Genomic DNA, 14889 nt, shown 5'->3' with positions numbered 1-14889 from the left:
AGTCAAAGACAGGCTGGTTCTTAACATCTATTTATGCTTGCCCAGACCATCCAGGCTGCGGTAATGCCACCTTTCCAAGGTCCTGACCCCAAGAAGGGTTTAGCATTGTCCAGAGCCAAAGCCATAAAACTCAGAGAGAGTTTTGGCCTCACTGAATTGTGTGGTTTTGCCTGTTGACATGATTATCCATGACATCACTTCACAGATAGTATTTGACAGAGAAAGTGGGCAAACTGAACAAGCTGCCTTGAAAAGACAAGAAGGGTGCTTTATCACTCGGTTATTGTCCTCAGCTCTTTGTATTCTCTAAATGTCAATAACTGCCACTGTGGTTATCCTCAGGAGTAACCATTTTCCCATTCACCAAGAGTTTTATATATTCCTTTGTCTCAGCGTAAGGGTTGTCTTACAGGAATGTTTTCAGGTTGCTAGGCAAGATTAATCTGACCCAATATAGACATCTGGAATGAAGACACAGCTGAGCTAATTGTCTAAACTCTCTTTAAAATCAACCTAGAGAAGCAGGCACTTCAGAGAGACAGCTGAGCTCATTCCAAAGTCGACGACTGAGACAGCTCGGACGAATTGTGCCCTAGGAGTGCCTATTTCTCCCTGCTGTGAAGGAAACTTAGGGTGACTGGCACAGACATAGATGTCCCCATAGAGACTGGAAGTTAAAAAGCCCACCCTATGTGTTTGCTGTGCCTCTAGGGTTTGTGCAATCGCAGAGCGTGGCATGGTGATGGTTATTAGTCAGTCTGTGTTCATCCCCTCCTTTCTCCACAAAAAGAAATGAAGTAGCCTCCATGCAGAAGAGATATGACACCAGGATCCTTGTGTGCTTCAAGGGAAAGAGGATACCCAAAGTACTCTGCAGAAATAAACAGTGTGATAACCGTTTCATTCCAGTGGGTACCTCAGTGAAACGTGGGTGGGTTTTGAGCCTCTCAAGGCACACACAAGTGATTTGTGCAGCTCTGATGATTGATTTGTGGCGAGGACTCTTTGGTTTCATGCAGAGCCCTCCTTTCACTAGTGCTGGTAGTAGCCAATCCAGGGGAGCAGGGGGGGCTGCTTAGATTTCTGGCCTCCCAGCAGTCTGTCTGTGAAGGCTGCAGAGGGCTCAGAGTCTGCCCGTGTCTGTAAAGAGGGGGCGAGCAGGGGGGGCAGAGCATTGGTGCAGCCCCTGATGCCGCAGCCCTGACCTCTACCATGCCCATGAGTTCCTCCTGCCCAGGCCTAGGGAAGGGCAGAGGTAAAAATCTGCTCCTTCCCCATTCTGGTTGCAGGGAGGCCCCTCATGAGAGACTCCCAACTTCATAGAAATTCTACTAAAATACAAAGAGGCTAGGAGCTGCACTAATAACTGTGTTGATTTGGGCCCTTGGAGGTTTATGTTGATTGCACTGGCCATGCTAACCCTGGAGAAGAAAGAGTCCAGAGAATTGTCTTTTTCTCTCTTGCTCCCCACCTACCCTAATTGGAAAATCTGAACATACTGCCCTAATGTGCAACTTTTCCTGGATTTTGTTTCCCATCATATTGTATGAAAAGAAGGAAATTAGCCAAATATTTTTACGCTAGAGTTCTGGAGAGACAGATTGAATTCATGTAATAGCAACATGGACTCTCTAAAAAGGAATCAATGCAAGCGTGACCTTTTTGGGCAAGTCGTCAAACTCTGGATTATTTAATGTACCAATTACTTGATTATTGGAAGTGATAATCAGCAACATAATCCTTGATGTTAAAGTTTAGTCTCTGCATCAGGATGTGGACTGTCAAGCTCTCCTAGCTTGATGCAATTCGAAGAACCAGCATAAGATGTCTCGGTGCCAAAGTCCTACTATGATAACGGAATGAGGCTAGGAAGAATATGCTGTTGAGTGTTATTTTTTCAAGTTTGAGCAACACGAGTTTCTAAAATTAGCAGTGTTAGTGTTGCCTGCCTACATGCTTTACATCCAGGCGGGATCAGTTTTAACCCTCCAGTTTTGGTGTCAAGGTTTCCTAAAGCAAATAAATGGGAACACTAAGGTCTGCTTGGATTTAACATGATAGTTATGGTAAACTAAATTAGAAAATTAAGTGGCACACGCTAAACTAACAACTAGCTACTGTGTGTGTGTCTCTGTGTGTGTATATTGGGGGCAGAAGGGATTTTTTCTGCTTATGTCAGCAGAATTTCTCCCAGAAGTAATGGAAATAGTAGGAGTATGGCCACCTACAGAGCCAACCCCTATGTCCTGGGGTCAGCATCTGCTGAGTTATAGGCCCAAACCTCCAGCTGTCTAGTCCATACATTGTAGTCGTAAAAATATACAACATCCAGTTCAGAGCAGAAGTAATATGTATCCCACTGTGAGCTCCCCTGCCCATAATGGTCCGGCACAAGATTTCCTTCTCTGGTCAGGATTCCTGAGGCAATGGGCATAGCTATTAACCTCCCTTTCTGCCTTAAGAGTTTTTATCGCTCCCCTGTCACTGTAGCGTCTATGTACCAGTATCTTACCCTACCCTCCTCACTCTGATCAAGATAGAATTTGACCTTAAAGGTATACTGGAAAACAAATTTTATAGATTTAAACACATTTTTATGCTAATCATCTTCACTGACACAGTACTATGGGCCAGAGCCTTACCTAATTTTACTGGATGTAGGGCCACTGGTGCTAAACTAATTTAAATCAGCAGAGTAATTGGACTCATACACTTAACACCTACTCTTCTGCTTCAGAAGTTTTCCTTCACCTGGCTTCTTATGAGCCTACAGAAATTTTCCATTTATCCGAAGGGGGAGAGGAGAGACTGTTAACACCACAAAGTCTTAAACACATTTGCTTGGAACTGAAGCTTTGCCCTTGAGAGCTTCCTGGCTGTAGCAGTGTGATCTTACATTTCAGAATTGCCTGTGTAGCTTCTCAGATATATTAAATCAGAAAAAGGATTTCCCAGGAAAAAAAAAAGAGGGGGGGGGGAAGTGGTTCTCAAAATGGTGAAGTATAAAATGACATGCTTCCAGAGTAGCTTTCAGCTCCCACATCTTGCTGCCGGGGTGTGGGAGCGCTAACTTCCGTCTCAGTGGCAGTAAATAGCAGGCTCGTGGTACGCTGCTGTAGATCACTGCACACTCTTTGCATCAAAGGAACGAGTGCTGATTTCTGATGAGTTTCTCCTGCTTTTCTATAAAACCTCCTAGGGCATATGTTTCAAATAGGAAATCTGATTCTTGAACCCAATTGAGAAAATAACCACGTTTGGTCTGATTTGCGAAGATAGTGAGCATCTTAGGGCTGTTGGCAAACAAAAGACACAGACAGAACTTCAGCCAGCAAAAATTGCCATAGCTTCATTGACAGACCCACAGAAATCTGCAGAGCCTGCGGCTCCTGGAGGCTGTAGCCTACCTGACAGCTCCCAGGACCTGACTTCAGAGAACTTACTTGCCCTTATTAGTTTTAATTGTCTTGTGAAATGAAGATTATTTGAACTGAAATAAGCATCTAATCCATGCCATTCCATAAACTGGTACAGCCCACATTCACAGAATCACAGAATGGTTTGGGTTGGAAGGGACCTTAAAGATAATCCAGGTCCAACCCCCCTGCCATGGGCAGGGACACCTCCCACTAGACCAGGCTGCTCAAAGCCCCATCCAGCCTGGCCTTGAACACTTCCAGGGATGGGGCAGCCACAACCAGCCTGGGCAACATGCGCCAGTGCCTCACCACCCATAATCCTTTACCTTCAAAGGTAAAGGATTCAAAGACTGACCAGGCACTTTCATACATATAAGGCCTAATGCTCCTCTTATTTAAGTTGGTGCCAAGCAGATTTGGCTGCATTCAAAAGTGTTAAGTGTAAAACAGGCAGAGGGGGAGACTAGCTCTCCATCAGTCTTTTCTTGTGCTGTCGAGCTACCCTGGTCAGTGGCACAGGGAAAGTTTATGGGGGATAAAAAGCACAGCTCATGATTAAATACAGAGTCCCTAACAACAAAGACCATAGTAAAACAGACAACCACCCTTGTAAAAACATCCTCCGAAACAACGATTGCCTTTACATTCAGAGGCTGAGATCCTGGACAGTATGTGTCTGATTGCCACTGAAATCTGATAAGGAGCTAAGCACCTGATAGCCTTTGTGAAGCTTGACCCCGAAACAACCATGGCCAACTTCAGCGCGGAGCGGTGAGCTCTGAGCAACTGTGAGGAGCTAATAAACTATTTCTCAGTGTGACAAGCAATACCTGGAAGTGGGTCAGTAAAGGAGCAAAACACTTTTGAGGACTGTGGTTGCAAAAAAGTTGGACACAATCAAGTGGTGAGCAATAGATTTTAAGAGAAAATTAAATCCTTGTTAAAAAAGCAGTGGCAGATTCAAGCAAAGCAGAAGCAAAGCCATTTGAGCAAGAAATCAGGAGGAAATGAGACTGTGACAGGCAAGCCTTTCTGAAGCACTTTTTGTTTCCAGATTACCTGCTGAGTCTCTCCCTGTCTATTTTTAGGTCCCATAGTGCAAAACAGGCAAGTTAAGCACATTCCTGGGTGCCTCCATTAGTCCAGGCCTGACAGCTGAGGCCTGCTAATCATTACCTTATTTACACTGTTTTGATAATGAGCTACATTTCACTCCTGTGAGCAGAGGCTGTGTTTGGAAGCATGTGTGATCATCTCGTGAGAGCCGTGAATCGAAGTAACCTCTGACATTTTGCAGAACCCTCAACTGTTCAACATTTGCTTCTACCAGGAAAATTAGAGCTAATAATTAAATATCTGGGCTTGATCCTGTCAGGTACTCTGCGCACTCAGCGCTCGGTGCCTTTAATGCAAGATGAAGGCCCTCAGCACATTACAGACCGAGGTCTTCCCTCTAACTCATTTGCATGGCTTTACTTCCTCAGACACGATTTTGGTATTTGAAAAGAATGGTATTCCTGTACAACATGTGTCTCAATTTGTAACGATATCCTCCCTGCAGCTGGCTTGCTTTTCCAAGTGTTTCTGAAACATTACTGTCTTAAATTCGAGCCAACCTACAATAACAAATTATCTAGAGGCAAAGAGGCTGAACTGCGTTTGTCGAGAGGACGCCCCCACTCTCCGCTGTGCTCCGTCTTCCAGTCCTGGTTTTGGACTTTCAGGCTGTGTAATGTAATCATCTTCTATGGAAGCACACATTTCCAAAAGAAAAAAACCAAACAAAACCTAAAAAAATAGGGGGTTTAGGGATTGGGTAGTGCAGAGTGAAATAACTACCGAGTTCCGACCTCTCTGGAAAGATCTGCATCCCATCATTGGCTGACTGATATTGAAACCTATGGTTAGAGCAATTTTCAGCTATTTATTTGGAGCCCACGTGGTTAAATGTAAAACTTGGTGTTGCCTGCTTATGCTCCAAGTATTTATAAGCTTTCATGAACCACTCGTGCTGCCACTTCTAAGTTGCTTATCCAAAAGGAGGTGAAAAAAACCCTTTCCCACAGGAATTCTCCAACTGAGAGATGCTTGAGCACTAGTATAAAAGAAAAGATAGATGATGAGGTCACTGAAAATTTGAATTCCGACCCTGCCTTTCGAAGTACAATTAAAATGCCAGTTCTGTTTTATTTGAAGCAGTTAAGCAATTATTGCTGAACTGGTTATCTTGGTGGTAAAAATATTGTTCCTGTTTTCTTGGGGTGGGTAGGGGAAGTGGGAATTAGAGAAAAGCTAAAACAATGGTTGGGTCCAACGCAGGTCACTCCGTGGCCAGCAGTGCTGGGGATAAGGGAGATGCCCTGAGGTGCCCGGCACTGCACTGAGGTCCATGCCAAGTCTCACATGCTTACTCCTTATGTGTTCTGGGTGGGTTTTTCCTCGTCCTTCCCCCACAGTATAATCTACCTGACACTTTGGCCGCTTAAGCATGCCCCCTTGCCTTTGGATGAGTCTGCATCTGCTCTTGCTTAGGCTGAGACAAACCAGGATGGGGGCTGTGAAAAACAGTCATGGGGATGGTGCCAGGCACACAGCCCTGGATGGTTACAGACAGAGGGGTTGTTCATGGGAAAATGGGAATATGTTGATTGCTTCCTGATATGGGATGCTGAAACTTTTCAGCATCAATACTGCTTTTGCACTTTTTTCAGCATTCAATACTGCTTTTGCAAAAATTTATTATTACATTTATTGTTGTTGTTCTTGTTATTATTATTATTATTGTTATTATTAGTTGTTGTTGTTGTTGTTATTGTTATTAATTTATGGCCCACAATAGCATTTCAGATTAAAAAGCCAGGCCCAGGTGTAACCTAGATGAGGAGGAGGACTCTGACAGGGAGGTATGGGCTGTTGCTCGGCAAGACCCCCATCTTCACCATTCGTCCTCCTCCACACTGCTATGCACAGTTAATCTGCCTTTTTCTGGCCATTTAGCTGGTTTACCAGAGAGATCAGCTTGGATAAGAAAATTGAGAAGTGCCTCAGAATAGCCAGAAGCCTAGTGGTTTGGGCCCACAGAAGGCTGCTGAAATTCAAGTTGAAGTTTCTATTCTGATTTAGACAAAATCTGAGGCTTAAAGAAGGGTTATCACATCACAGTGGTTGCCTGTTTTCAGGAAAGGAGAGTAGAAACTGTCTGGATTTGGTTTTCCTTCTGTTTTAGTTTTTATGTTTTGTCTTTTTTGTTTGTTATTTTTTTTGTAAAAACATCCTTGCAAAGTTTCAGCCTTATCCCAGCGCAGAATGGGAGAATTAGTTGAAAATTTGGCTGTTTCTTTTAAAAGGAAAATCATATCTTCTGCCACATCTGCACATGAAGCGTCGGTAAGGCGAAGCAAACTATTTACAGCTCTGCCAAATATACTGGTGCTGCACTAACGGGAGGTCAATGGGCTGCCTTGCTGTTGTGGAGATATACCTGGTTGCCCCACTGTAAAGCAGAGCCTGGCCCAGGCGGGCTCTGTGCTGTGCCACAAGGGGCCATGGCCAGAGACAGTGGATGTTACACCTGAGATTGCAAGTCCAGAGACATGGTGGCATTTTCCTCTTTGCATGGCTTGCATGCATACCTCGAAATGCCCCAAAATGTAAACCGAGACCCCCTCGCAGAGAAAGCCGCGAGAAGGATGGTGCCATGGGGCTGGGCAGGAGGACCTGGCTGACATTGGTTTTGTCTTTTGTTCAGATTGAAAGTGAAGGAGAGTTTCAGGAACTCACTGAACAATTGTTCTATAAAAGGTTAAACCACAAGAAACTTCTTTGAAATGGCAAAAAATTATATGAAGAGAATATTTAGAGAGGTTCTGGGGAGATTGCTACTTTGAAAAGTAGAAAGTGGTATAGATGGGGAAGGAAGGCTGATGCCAGAGAAACCTGACAGCAGCACTAATGCTGAAATCTGGGGAACCAAGCCCAAACGTTCATCTTAGCCTACCAAGACTGATCTCCACTGCCTCCCTCCACAGCTGGTGGATAGAGAGGCTCTTCCCAGATGTGTTTCAGAGCACCAAATGCAGTGCCTACTCTGTAGCACCCCTGGACATGGGAAGGAGAATGAGGACACAGGTTGCCCTGGGTTAAAGTTCATGAGCCCTTACCTCTCCTTTCCCTGTACCACAAGAAGAGGAAAGCAGAAAGCAATGCAATTTGGTGGGGAACTGCTTTCACGAAAAGCTTGACAGTGATGGGAACATGAGGAAATGGAAATTTTAAATGCTGCGGCATGAGTTTCTTGTGGCAGCTGTTGTGCCCGGGAGAATCCAAACCTGAAGGGGAGAGGGGGTGCCATGTCCCCTGGATCTGTGCAAAGCAAGCCGCACAGTGAAGTTATGTTGCTGCTTTGTGGTACAGGGAAGGATTTACAGCAGCCCAGGCCATTGTCCCTAAGTATGTGGCTGCTCTCTGCTGAATTTAGGGAATCCTGTTTCCACTGGCTATAAAGAAGAGCTGCATGCTTACCTAGGCCAAGACAGTACTCCTATTTTGGGGGGAGCATTGTCTTTATGGACAGGTATAACGGAGTGAAGAAACTACTTTTCCCTTTGCCTTATGTTGTATCCCTACCATGGAGCCTGTTGCTGGAACAAAGCAGTCAAGGGCAGACTCTGCTGCTAGATAGCTGGGTTTTGAACAATTGCCATCGATTTTGAAAAAGGTAGAGAGGGCTTCATTTCTGTCTTGTTTCTCTTCAGTGAACTGACTGCCTGGTAAATGCAGGAGCATGGACCCCACATCTTCTTGGTGACTCTCAGGGTCGCTTCCGCAGTGGTGATTCCTTTGCTCCCTTTTTTTAACAGGTCGTTTTCCCTTGGGCCATGCAGGAGCACGATGGACAGTCTGGGACTGTATTTCCACCATTTCTTTGCTACATAACAAGGGCATAGTGACATACATCCCTGTTCCTAACTTCACTAGCTAGTTTCAGGCTTCAATTTAACATACGTTGAATGAGTTTAGTGAGAAATGGTATTAAATGTACCAGCAAGGGGCCGAACGTAGATGTAAACTTGTGAAATTTCCTTAAAGGCTTTTCTAGGAATAGATGCTGGGAAGCAGGAGTCAGCACACAACAGACCTTCTGCTTTTCGGGTTGTGTTTCTCCCTCAAGGTCCTTCCCTGACTACAAGGGACTGGATATGGTTGCAAACACGGCCCCTGGTGCATCCCTTCAACATTTCAGTCACAGAATTGGGGATGACTAAGCTGTTCCTACCACTTCTTCTGCCTAGGCATAAAAGGAGGGCAAATCCCAAGCCTCTTCCCCAATGCATTCCTTGAAATCACAATGTCTGCTCAGATTACAGCTCACGTTTCAGCAGGCGGGAGAGCCTGAGTTGCATATCTGACCCAAAGTTGAGAAGGATCCATAGCTCACCAGACCAGAGCAGAAGGAAAACACCACCTTCAAAATCAAAGGTTGGTGCTTAAGGACCCTGCTTGTTATCCCATTCGTGCTATAGGCCTCCCCTGACTGTTGCAGTGTGGCATCCCTTCAGTTAGCTCATGGAAAGACTAATCATCAAGTATTCAAAGGGGAAGGTTTTAATGAAGAAGCTTGAACTGCTTTAAGAATTGCTAAAAAAAAAAAATAAAATAAATTACAGAACTATTACAAGTAACAGATGATTCCAGAGTGTTTCCAGGGCTGAGTTTGCTCCCATGCTGACTTTAGCTGCACTCTTGTGGTTTATCTTCAGAACAGTTTCCCTGAGAAAATAATTGCAGTGCCTTTACTCTAGGGCCATGCATGTCCCAGATGAACCAGGCCTCTTTTAGCACATCAGCATTCATTGTCCGGGTGAATTAAGTGCTGTGCTAAATGATGGAAACTCTGCCATGCCAGCCCACATCAACGGTTGCCTCAGCCATCCCCACCCAGTCTCTAATTTTTTTCTGAACAATAAGATGTGAATCTGGAGACAGAAATGTTCAATGGAGCACAGAATGAGGGGGAAGCAACCATGGAAAAAACTGTGTGTTTGCGTGCGTGTGTGTGTCCAAAGCCATGTCAATGACATTGGCCCCTCTGAGGAGGTAGGACATGATCGGGGAGGGCACTGGGTAGAAGCAGCTATTTCTGGTGGCTATCACTGCCAGCAGGAGCATGCCACCAGCATGGCAACAGTTGGCTCGTGGGGCAGCGCTGGGAGAGGGCACGGGGGATCAGGGCAGCAGAAGAAGGAATTGCCTCCACAGCTGAGTTACCCAGCTCCTCAGCATGGAGGCATGGAGGGCGAGTGGAGTGAGGAGGACTTCTAGCAATTAGCTCCACCAAGCAGGGCCAGGCTTCCCACCCCACAAGTCCCAGGGGCTGCGCAGGACAAAGGGCTGTAGGTCTGCAGCAGCACCTGGAAAGAGCTGGCGAGCTTCCTGGCTAGAAAGGGAGGAGGGAAGCTTGCTGGGGAGGCCTTGCCCTAGCTGCCAAGCTCTCCTGCCAAGCTCTAACTCTGTGTTGTTCTGAGCAAGGATTTAAATCCTCGTGTGTCAGGGCATAAACCAAAGAGGAGACTCTGCGTTGGTGCAGCATGACTTAACAGCCGCAGAGGGCATCAGTGCGACTCTCACCTACTGTTCACAGGAGCACCGTGTTGCTGTCTGAGCCCGCATAGGTGAACCTCCAACTTACCTGCTTGAACTGGGTCATCACCCATTTGAGTTATTCTCCTTTTGCCCCCCTGCATTGACAATGGGGCAGAAATGAGCCTTTCTACTTGTTCTCTTTCTGTCATCTTTTCCATGCTGCCTCCTGGGGTTGGAGTTACAGCCTGCCTCTAACTTCTAAGTGGTCTTGCATCCCAGGATCAGCCCAGCCCTGCTTAGCTTTGGAAAGCAGGCAAACCCCAGTGTGCGCACCTCAGTGCAACTCACATAAGCTCAACTCCATGGCTTTATGCTTACAAAAGTTCTTCTTTGGTGGCTGATGCAATTTTTCTCTCTGATCAGCAAAATTTGATGTACGATGAGGGCAAGTTCAGCTGGGGTGAAGAGCATATGTTGCTCTCCTAAAAAGTAATTTGTTTTTTTGGGGGAGATATAAATAGCTGACTTTGTTGTGCTGGTCATGCACGCTGGTGTTGGCACGAGGTGTATAACATCTAACTGTGAAGTGGTGATGACTAGTGTGTTCTCATTTCTTTGTAAAACTTCGCATGCTATGCCTGATATGGACTTTTGTTCTGTCACTTGATCGCTACAAAGATGCATTCATCAAAGGCAATGACTGCCATATGAGCCAATCAGCGGGGAAGGTCCTTCTCTCCAATCCACACAGTCTGTTACACTGAGGCTATCTGCAAGGAGGGGAAAATAGACAGGAATTACAAAATTAGCTGACTGCTCCAAGCAGAAAGCGTTGAGAGCTAGTGAACTTCTTTATGCCCTCCCTCCAAAATCACTCATCAGTCTGTGCTATGCCTATGCCATGCCATTTGAGACTGATTAGAGAGGGATGGAAATTCATTTCCCTTGATGTATGGAAAGCGAGGAGCAGGCGAAATACCTGAAGTGCAGAGTGAGGTTTCATACAGACATTACAGATTTTGTTCTCTCTTCTTCCCTTTTTAGTTAATCTCAGAGCAAGTTTTCAAGCCAAAAAGTGACAGAAAGCAGTCATGTACTTTATGGGGAGTATTTAGTAGGTGGATGCATCCCAGCTCTCAGTCTAGTCGTTGTCCACAGCTCTCTGTACACACAAAGTGGCTCATCCTGCTGGGCACGTTGCCCTAAAGCCCAAATGTTACTCCTTAACCTAGATATAATGGTCTCCGTGCTCTGGGAGTTCATGCTGGTCAGCATATTCAATGTGCCTTCCAGTCTCTGCTTTGAGAAGAGTGGAGGTTTGGCAGGGGATACGAGCACAGTGACAAGAGGGATTGCAGAGGAGCCAGTGTGAAGGGGAGATCTTTGAGCAGACTGAGAAGGAAAATGTGACCCAGCACCAAAATTAAGGCAAATAAGTACTTCAGAGTTTCAACCGGAATGTTCAGGGGACAGCAGATCCCATCCAAGGAGAGAGAGTCCAAAGCATTCTGTGGAGAGAGAGAAGACAGTCCCTGCTAGGCAGTCTACACGGTCAACTGACAAGGGAAGCAGAAGGACATGAGGCCATAGTGTATCACCCAGTAGCTCCTAGATAAACTAAGGCATCAGGAGCTTGTAACCACTGTGTTGCTGTTAGTTGCATTAGGTTGGTGAGAAGGTGATTTGCATTCTCAAAAACGTGATTCCAAAGATTTTCGTGACCTTGGCCTTCACCGCCGGCAAAGCTGTCCTTATTTTAAGGGAGCTATCATGCGCATTTCTGAAGGCCTCAAATCAATAAAGCTGTGTTTGCCTCAGTATTGTTCACCCAGTCAAAGCACCAGTGGGCTTCAGAAGGAGGTTGTCTGAATAAGTTTTGTGGGATGCATCCCTTTTGTGTCCTAAATAAAAAAAGAAAAGCAGTCAGTACATCTGGTCAGATAGCAGGAGGAAAATGGACCTGGGTGTGATGACCAGGATATAAAAAGGGAACAACTGGAAAAATAAATTATTTGTCTAATTCTGTGATCTGCTCTAGCAGGATCTGGAGGGTTTTGTTCCCCTCTCACACACGCTCCATGGAAATGTATGCGTTCAGTGCTAAAAATATCAGATGTTAGTAGCAGTTTACCTCAGTGAGAGCAATGCCTAGTTCTGCTTTGGCTCTTAAAATGCCTTTAATTGAATTCTGTTTGTCATGCTAGGCACTGTCAGTCACCGTGCTCTGCTGGTGGTGACCCTGTCATGCTGCAGCTGCTGTTGCAGTGGTACAAGTGGGAGGAGGCCGGTTGCAGACTGTCCCAAGAGACGACCGAGGAGGTTGTGGGGAACTCCAGCCCGACCTCCCTCACTGCAGCTCGGTTTTGCTGTGTTGAGCATACATCTCTCCTTTGTATGACTGCAGATTTAGAGAAAGGCCAAGAGGGGCATCTTCAGTTTGTATGCGTAGCATGGATAGTACCTACAGAGTTAGCTGTGTCAGTGGGAGATGTATATTTATGTGAGAGCGGAGCTGTCTCCAGGTGTCGTTCCAGTTTATCCATGAGGCCGATCAGCCCTGTGGAGCCGCACACCAGCCCATGTAGTGAGGTCTCTCTGGGAGCCCTGGCACGTGCGGTTTTCCCCATCTTATCCTTATCCCAGGTGCTGGGGGATCCTGCTCCAAATGCCTCTCCTTCTCTGACTCCACTTGCCCGCCTGTGCCGTGCAGAGCGGTACATCCCAGCTCTGTAAAGCACACTGAGATCAAGGGGTGAAGGGTACTGTATAATCGCAAAGTATCATTATTCACCCATGGTCTTGTAGGATGAAAGGCACTCCATGAAACCCAGAGAATGAACTATTATTATATCGGTTTCCAGCTTTCTATCACAGGAATTCCTCCATCTTCCTTTCCAGCAACCTCGGAGGTTGCATGTACCAATGGCCCTTGTGGCAGGAGGGGCAGCCAAGGCTGAAGCGGTGGGTTTGTGTCCCAGCCCGGCCACCCGCCCAGCATGAGGCTACGTGCCGTGTGCGCTCAGGCAGTGCCCAGCTCGCCTGCGATGGGTCTCCCACCGCTCGCCCTCACCACCTCTCCTTGTCTGCTTTGCAGGAACGCTCGCCGACAGGGTACCTTGCATGGAGAAAGGGAGCAGAGCAAACCACGTCACTCCACCGAATGACACCAGCTGGTCCGCTCACCACCCCCTCCGGCTGAAAGTCCAGCAAAGAAAGCAGCTTCCTGTCACGAAGCCCCTCCGAGGAAGCCTCGGTCCCACGGGTGCCTTTGACCCAGAAGACAGCACATCATGGACCCACACAGTGTGCTCAGCATTCCTGCGACCACCCCTCTTCTCCTCCAAGGAACGCTTTTTCCTCTTGGTTTCTTGCTGGGGGGGATTTTTCACCCTGGTTTCAAAAACCACACGGACCAACATAGGTACTTTTCCCTCTCTGACTTCAAAGTTCAGATATTTGAGACTGGACAATGATACGGATTTTTTTTTTTAATTTTTTTTTTTCCTTCAAAAAACTGCTGTGGTTTTGCTGCTACACTAAGAATCGTGATTTGCATTGTATGGTTTTGGACCTATTCAAGTTTTGATGGGGGAAAGGGGTAATACTGGAGTAGCAACGCTTCAGAGTCATCTCTGACCTACCCATGATGCACTTTTAAATGAAGAGTTAGAATATTTTATTGGCTAATATACTTTCCTTGTTATTTTTACAAAGGCCACCTTTATCCTTTCTAATGCCATATTTTCAGTGTTACACTTTTATGGCTTTTAATTTTTGATTTGACAGATGTAAGAAGCAGCATGAATAGTTTATACTGTGGTTTTTCAGAGACTGAATGCCAAGAGAACTCAGTAAATGTTTATTCTTCTCAGCTTTCTCTTTAAATTCCCCTAAATAGCGCCCCATTTGGGAACAGAGCAAGAGTGTTGAACTAAAGACCAAAATTCCCTCAAGGTGTAAAATAATCTGAGGGGAATATTTGCTGGGCGTCACGAAAGACTTGGATGAAATTTCAACCCTGATGGTTTTCAGTGATCCAGGAAGGCAGTGAGACAATCTCTCCATATGCATAGCCCTTTCATGATAATTAGAATGGTATGGACAAACCAATGAAAACAAGGGTAAAGTGAGAAAGATCCCCCATGATTCTGTTTCACTGTTTGCTTTCTCCTGTCATGGTTAAGAGAAATGTGCAATTCGATCCTCAATCAGTGGGTGGAGGATAACAGGGTAGAATTTACTTGTGTGCACTTGTACAGTTGTAGCCAAGAGTCCAAAAGTACACTAGAGCATGTTATACTGGCACTGAATTGGTAAGAGAGTTGTGGAGTATCCCATTCTGACAAATACAAAAAAGAAAAAAAAAGAAAAAAAAAAAAAAACAAAAAACCCCCATAAAAACCCCACAAAAAAATCAAAAAGAAAGAAAAAAAAACTTAAAAAAAAAAATCAGATCACCTTGTGATTCAGTGTAACTGTTTACTAACTCGAATAAAGCAATTGTTCACTCTCGAGTGTTCAGAGTACACCTTTTCTATAAGGCTGCTGCGGGGAAGTGAGGAGCAGTTTGCAGGAGCAGTGTGTGGCTGTCTCAGCGGTGTTGGGAGCAGGGTAGCAGAGTCAGTTGAACCAGAGCCTTGTAGTGATGGTGCACTATGAGCACTATGTATATACTGTATTTCTATATTTTCCTTTGTACAGATTCACTTAAGTCAAGCTACTGTTTTACAGGTGCTCCTTATTTATTAGAGCTGTGAAAGCTTGGAAAACACACCGGGCGAGTAAGCTCGCTTTTTAAAAAAAAAATACAAAAACCCAACAAAAAAACAAAAAAGAGGGAGAAATCCAACAACTCCTGAGTCTAGGGAGAGAGCTCAAAGAGATGCCG

At 45.5% G+C, this 14889-nt stretch overlaps 1 protein-coding gene across 2 annotated transcripts in view; it reads left to right on the top strand.

The window, feature by feature from the left end:
• SOBP (sine oculis binding protein homolog) overlaps positions 1-14513 on the top strand; it is a 120042-nt gene extending 105529 nt beyond the window's left edge. For both annotated transcript variants that reach the window (XM_074581004.1, XM_074581003.1), the window contains one exon: positions 13096-14513. The gene's annotated coding sequence lies outside the window, so the exon portion shown is untranslated. The remainder of the gene's footprint in view (positions 1-13095) is intronic.
• The last annotated feature ends 376 nt before the right edge of the window (positions 14514-14889 follow it).

Source organism: Larus michahellis, chromosome 3 (assembly GCF_964199755.1).
Source record: "Larus michahellis chromosome 3, bLarMic1.1, whole genome shotgun sequence".
Classification (NCBI taxonomy): domain Eukaryota; kingdom Metazoa; phylum Chordata; class Aves; order Charadriiformes; family Laridae; genus Larus; species Larus michahellis.
The sequence above is the reverse complement of the archived record's forward strand: the minus strand, read 5'-3'. Positions and strand labels throughout refer to the sequence as shown.